Raw genomic sequence first — 6,906 nt, 5'->3', positions numbered from 1 at the left:
ATGCCTATCCAACTTGTAGTTATGTGGTTATTGTATTCGAAATAATTTAGTTGATTGAGGTTATGTTATGAATAAATTTCTATTTTGCCAGAATACAACTCTTCGGAAGAAGAAATCAAATAAACAATCGTACATCTGCTGAACAACCTAGTTGATGGTTGATGGATTTGCATTACCCAGCATATAGCCTAAATGTTCATCTTTAGTGAAATTAAAATTACTTAGCTTTTTTAAGAAAGAAAAAATTAGAACGAATTCTCATCGAAAAAACCGCGATTCCTACAAATGATACAGATGGTTTTGTAGTCGCGTATGTTATTGAATACAATGAGCCGACATTTTTCCGACTCTTTGTTTCATCGAAAACGTTGTTGACATTAGCAAGGAACGTTAAGGATTCCCTGAAACAGACAATTTCACTGTTTTGGAATAGCAGTATGTGCAAATGAGAGGACAGAAGACTTTGAAAAAAGGAGTGAACAAAACTGTACTTTAGTACAGAATGTTATGTTTATTTTAATTTCAATTGTTCCTGTTTTAATGAGATTTTTTATGTTCCTAAATCATTTTCTATTTTATTATCTCTACCTAGCATAAAAATTAAAATACTTTGCAACATTACGTTATTATACATTGCATATCTGACATAAAATACTTGCAAAAATTACTTAGCTAATTAATATTACGCATGACAACTCACATTATTTACTTTGCAAAACATTATAGAATACATAACAGATAATTGTGACCCTGTGTATTGTTCATTGGAATTAAAATAAAAAAAACGTGATTTCGTCAATCGCCGTTATTTGCGACTTCAGGCAACTGTCGCTAAGAGCTATTTTTGTTTCTCCGTTCAATTTCCCGATAAAATCGTCGACTTAGTTATTAACTTTATAATCTTTTTAATCATTCTTCAGTTAGGTGGTATCAATAATACCACAATAGCCATGTTGCCGGAGTTTTTTGATAAAAGACTTGCTAGTTGGAATACAGAAAATATTTACCAAACACCTATTCACGATAATAAACCGGGGCACTATTGTGGGTTTTCGGTTGGTTTTATATTATATTAGGTACTCACCCTTCGTAACGTGTCTCCACGAAAAAACGTCACTTTCACACTAACCACCTTTCGTTTTAACTCTCGCGACGATAACTGAAATGTTGACGCGCGCCGGACAGATTCACGGACATACAACCACCCACCCACCCCGCGCCCCGGTTTCCGTCTGGACTGGTTCTGTCGTCCGAGTGAGTGCCAAAAATTAGCGTTCGTCTATTAAATGATTGTCGGATGATGATTATTGACGGACACTTTTATCGCACCCGATCACACTTTAGTTACTACCTACGTTTAGTATCGACGACGCATCGTTTCGATTATTGAAATTCGAATTGAATTTTTTTTTTTTCTAGTTTTCGACGTAGATTCGCGTGACACAAATATTATGAGCCTTTTTGGATCGATTTCGTGTGCATCACGCCATTTCTACGGGCGAACGTGAATGTGTGATGTTGACGTGATGGAAGCAACGTTTAGGCAATCCGCATTACGTATTACTATCAATTATATTTTAAACGAATGAAAACTTCAATTCAGAAGTGTGATAATCCCGATCCATTCAAGTTTTGTTAATTTTAGATTAAAAATGCGTGAGTATTGTACTATTGCTAACGATAAAACGATAAAAAGAACAAGAGCAACGGGCCATTAAGTTAATTTAAAAATAACTCGTACCGGATAAGTCGAATACGTATCCAGGGAAAATTTATTAATTTTAAAATTAACAATAAACGAAAAAAAAAGACCAAGATTTCCGTCAGCTGTGTCATAAACGGAGACCGGCGGAAACAGGTTCTCGCCTCCCACCACTTTTGTGTAGCGGCCGCCAAATCAATTTTGTTTTTATATAATTGATTCAAAAAATTGAAATTCACGCATAGTTATCTGTGCCTGAAGTGGGTCATTTTCATTGCATTGTTAGTAAGATCGAAACCATAGAAACCATACAAAACGCATACGACTATTTCTGTTTTTCATTTCACGCACTGTTTTTTATTAGTTACCTAGCAACATGGTCACTGCATTGAAACTTCAGAGTTCCTTCAAAAATTTGAATTTTTAATTTCAATTTTTTGAATCAATGATAGAAAAAATATTGTTTATATTTAATATAAAAATAACTATTGTGGAAAACAGCAAAAAATAAAATAATACCACTAATTGGCGGCTGGTCAGGATAGACCTAACGTTCGAAATTTAGAAAAATATTTTTTTTATTTTAATACTGTTACTTTTCTAATGAAGTGCGAAATAAGTTGTGCCCCATAGCTATCTTTTTTATTTTTCACTACGACAATTACAAAGTGTTGATATTCACAACTTTTCGTGAGCACTTCGATAGAAATGAACAAGAACGCAGGAAAATTCCACACCGAATATTAATATTCTGTCTTGGCCCATGTTTATTTTTATCTACCGCAAAACAAAATGTTCGGATTTGTCAGGGGTATTCTGATTTAAAAAAAGAAGAACATTTGACGAATATTTTAAGTCTCAAACGTTTGGAAAATAATGCAACAACAATTCATAGACTACAAAAAAGCCTATGATTCAGTACCACATTCATGGTTAATTAAAATTCTTAAAATTTATAAAATTAATATTAAATTAAATCACCTTCTTTATATGGATGACATAAAACTTAACAATAACTGAAAATCAATCAATATGTCGTGGTCATTACGAAAATTTAGAATATATAACTAAAGAAGGAGAAATCATTAAAAATTTAAATAAAGGAGAATTTTATAAATATTTAGGTATTAATCAATCAAATCATATTCAACATTCAATTATAAAATTAAATCTATTCTTTTGGTGTTATAAAATGGTCCAAAACTAATTTAAAGAATATAAATATTCAAACTAGAGTTCTCTTTACAAAATTTTGTAAACATCACCCCAAATCTGCTGTTGAAAGATTTAATTTACCACGCGAAAATGGTGGTAGGGGTTTTTCAAATCTAGAAATTCTACAACACAATCAAATTGCTTCACTAAAAAATTATTTTCTCAATAGAGCTCGTGATATGACACTATAGCAAATATAAAACAAAAGTCTTTACATGGGAGATATTTTAAAGAGCTGAGGGTTTTATATTTGCAATACAAGATCTTGCACCGTTTTGGCTCACAGCGAATATAAAAAACGTCATGATATATTCGCAAAAATTATACACATGAATTTAGCAGTTAAATTCAATTTATTAAAGGATACACAACCACATTACATTTATAAACCAGAAAGTTGTTTAGAAAATGACAATTACAAATTATATTTTGATCGCACAGTTTTAACTGACATTCACATTCAGCATAACAGACCAGACATTATTATTTTAAATAAACAACAAAAGCAAGCATATCTTTTAGATATAGCTGTTCCAAATTCACACAATATAACACAGACATATAATACAAAAATTAATAAATATATTATTATAATTTCAGCAACAGGAATAGTACCGCAATCTCTTTTTAAAAATTTAAAAATTTTGGACTTAGAGAACACATAAAACACAAAAAAGTCAAAATGTGGAGGCGAGACGCCGGTAATTATGTTGATAAGCACTGCACTACTGCCGCCGGGTGGAGGTGGGATACGAAAAGAAGATGGGAAAAACCGAATTTTATTATCGTATTTAATTGACGTCACAGTTACTTTGGCGAAACAGGAGCTCGCTTTTCGAAGGCATGATGAAAAAGACAGACGAATCAATTTGATATATAAAACCTAACAGGAACGGCTGGTCCATGAGGTCATTTGGGTAATGACCCCCTAAAAAATAAAGGTTTTACCCAACACCAGCCGCGACTGCAATGTACACAAGATTTTTTCTACAATCGCAACTATGACTGCTACATATTATGTTATTTCAACCAAATCAGAAGTACAATAATTTTGAAAAGTAAGTGCAATGTATACTTCTAAATCTATCTAAATTTATTAATATGTAATTTTTTTCAAAACTATCGATCTTTCTTTGAAACATTTTCAATTCACAATTCACTGTTGGAAGCGCTGTACTTTTTAGTATAAATACGTATACGAAAAATTAAAATAATAGTTGAATTAACACATCGTTAAATGTTACGAGGAACATAGTTTTTTGGATTACACAGCAAAATCTTGGAATTTCAGTCCGATATTACTCCATTGAGTCTTTGGACTCACAAATAAATACCTCGAAAAGCCGACAAACATCTGTCTAGAACTTTTCTAGTAACCAGAGGGTATCGTAAACGACCCGTGTTTAGACCTCTTTCGTGAAAGTGACCGACCGCCGGCGCCACTCGATTTCGTCATAAATCTCAGCCGTACCCCCCACGATAATTGACAAGTCTGTCATACAGCCCTACCATTTAAAACCTTTATTCTCTTCGTTTTAAAAATAGTTTCGCATGGTTTTTCTCTCTTCTCGTTTTACAATGGTCCAGTGACTAATAAATGAGTGTTGTGTTATGAGTTTGTTCGAGCTCAAAAAAACGTGGTTCGAAATTGTTTAACGTTTAACGAATGGTAAGTTATTCTAGTTTTTATGTTGGTCTTAACGTGTTAGGGGCCAAGAATACAACATTGTCTGTCCATTATAACATAGAACTGATATGTTGAATTCAGATCTCTAATTATTTAAAAACCAAAAAAATAAAGCAGCAGTCAAAGTGGCATGTACGCGTAACCTAATATATATTTTTTTTACATTAAAAGATCGCCGTCTTCCTCGTCGCACTTACGACATTTGCATATGTTATCTTTGTTAAACTCACGGAAGGAATATAATGAACCGGTCACCCGTCCAAGTGCTGACCGCTGCCCGCGTGGCTTACCTTCGGTGATCGAACGACAACCTTTACCGTTTGACGAGTTTTTATTCTGCAATTGTTTACAATTAATCGACAAAAAAAATTGTTTTCTTAATTATCTAGTACTTAAAGCTATGAATCTACATGATACGGGTCTGTGCATGTTTCCGAATACCTGCACGAAAAACAAATCGGTTCGGTGGTTGCTATGGATTTCAAAAAAAAACAAAAAGTGTTGGGGGGCAACGGCACGCGGTGTTCCCAAGCGGTCACCCATCCAAGTACTGACCGCGCCCGACGTTGCTTAACTTCGGTGATCGGACGAGAACCGGTGCTTTTCAACGTGGTATGGCCGTTGCCGTGGTGTTTAGGTGTGATCGTTGGTGTAAAATATATTGCTTTTAACATTCCGATGCACGAATATGAACATCAAAACGCGATGCGTTTCGTTTCCGTATGCACTTACCCTCTGACGACCGACGTCGGACCGAACTAACGGGAAATCCCACAACAACCACCACGTCACGCTCTAACGACAAGAGAGACTACTAGACGGACTGGCGATCTCCCGCGTCGCACATTTTTCGACCGCCGGCGGCGGTGGAAAATCCAGAATTTCACCCCACCCACCGCGCTGCTTGCTCCGACGACGACGAGATTCCCACATTTGGATCGACCGAAATATGTAAGTAATATCAGGAAGTTCCGATTTTCGAGAGGAGACCTGTGTTTCTATTTACCTATCTATAATAATTATCGTTATAATCATCATATCATTATTATTATTATTAACATTATTATTTATTACCATTATTATTATTATTATTATTATTTATCGTCCCTCGGATTCGGCGATCTTCGAAAATCCAAGTTGGACCGTTAGACATTCGAACGCGGTGTGCGTGGCTGACGAGTTGTTATTTTTGGCGTTTTTTCTTCGATCTTCACCCCGACTTCGGACGACGCAGGTCGGACACGAAATTACGAAGAGAGAAAGACGGAAGAAAGGAAGAAAACCTGAAGATCCGTCGAAGAAAATATCGGAAAACTCGTAGGTGCGGCATCGGTCGGACGATGAAGACCGTCTCCTTTCGGATGATCCTCTCGACGGACTTTCGGCCGTCCCGAAGGGTCCGGACGGCAACGGGACCCGTCGTCGACTCGTCCCGTTTCAACTTCCGCCGAAAACGATCGACCTGAACGTCGGAGAGGCGGTTCGCGGCATCCTGTTGTCGGAATTGCCTCGGTTCGAACACCAGGTCCTTTCTGTGCTTCGACCGTTTCGGAAGCGTTTGGCGACGCGAAGATGTCGTAAAATCGAGAAGGTGGCGCGGTATTCCGGGAAGAGATGGACCAATATTTCGGCGAACGAAATATGGATTCCCGGAATCGACGCGTCTACCCCGCACCGCCGACGTAAACCGTCGGTCCCGAATCGAAACCGTGACGACCCGGATTTAGGGCTGGTGGTTGGAGGGGCGTGTACCTGATTCGAAACCCACCGACGTTCCGAGACGAACTTCGCTATCTCCAGGGAAACTTCGGAAACCGAGTTCGGCCAGCTTGATCACACGGTGGCGATGGTGATCGAGGAAAGAGGACGATGCCATCACGCGGGCAACGATTCCGAGGCCTGCAATTTCTTCGACGGCGGACGCGGTGCGCGTTCAGTCTTCCGTCCGCAGTGGCGACTATTTTATAAAGACTTAGAAAATTTTTTTGTTCAATTCTCGTTCACGAGGTGCTCGAAGTGTACGTGTGTGAGCAAGTGTTTTTTCAATAATTATTATTAACTTTTAACGTTTTAACGTGAAAGATGGCCGACGTCGAAAATCAAACAGCATCATCGGTCACCACCGGTTCCGCTGCCACCCCTCAATCCCACGCGAAGAAAGAGAAAAAAGCGAAAAATCCCAGGGCGAAACCGTCCCATCCTCCGACATCCGAGATGGTAAACAACGCCATCAAGGGACTCAAGGAACGCGGAGGATCGTCTCTTCAGGCCATCAAGAAGTTCGTCGCCGCAAATTACAAAG

The 6,906-nt window shown here is 37.6% G+C and overlaps 1 non-coding gene across 1 annotated transcript; it reads right to left on the bottom strand.

Moving 5' to 3' along the window:
- Positions 1 to 5,110: 5,110 nt before the first annotated feature.
- On the bottom strand, positions 5,111 to 5,230 carry LOC138140950 (5S ribosomal RNA). The gene has a single exon (XR_011162857.1). It is a non-coding gene; the product is annotated as a 5S ribosomal RNA (ribosomal RNA).
- Positions 5,231 to 6,906: the final 1,676 nt, after the last annotated feature.

Source organism: Tenebrio molitor, unplaced genomic scaffold, assembly GCF_963966145.1.
Source record: "Tenebrio molitor unplaced genomic scaffold, icTenMoli1.1 SCAFFOLD_630, whole genome shotgun sequence".
NCBI lineage: Eukaryota > Metazoa > Arthropoda > Insecta > Coleoptera > Tenebrionidae > Tenebrio > Tenebrio molitor.
Note: the sequence above shows the minus strand (reverse complement) of the source record. Positions and strands in the feature narration are given on the sequence as shown.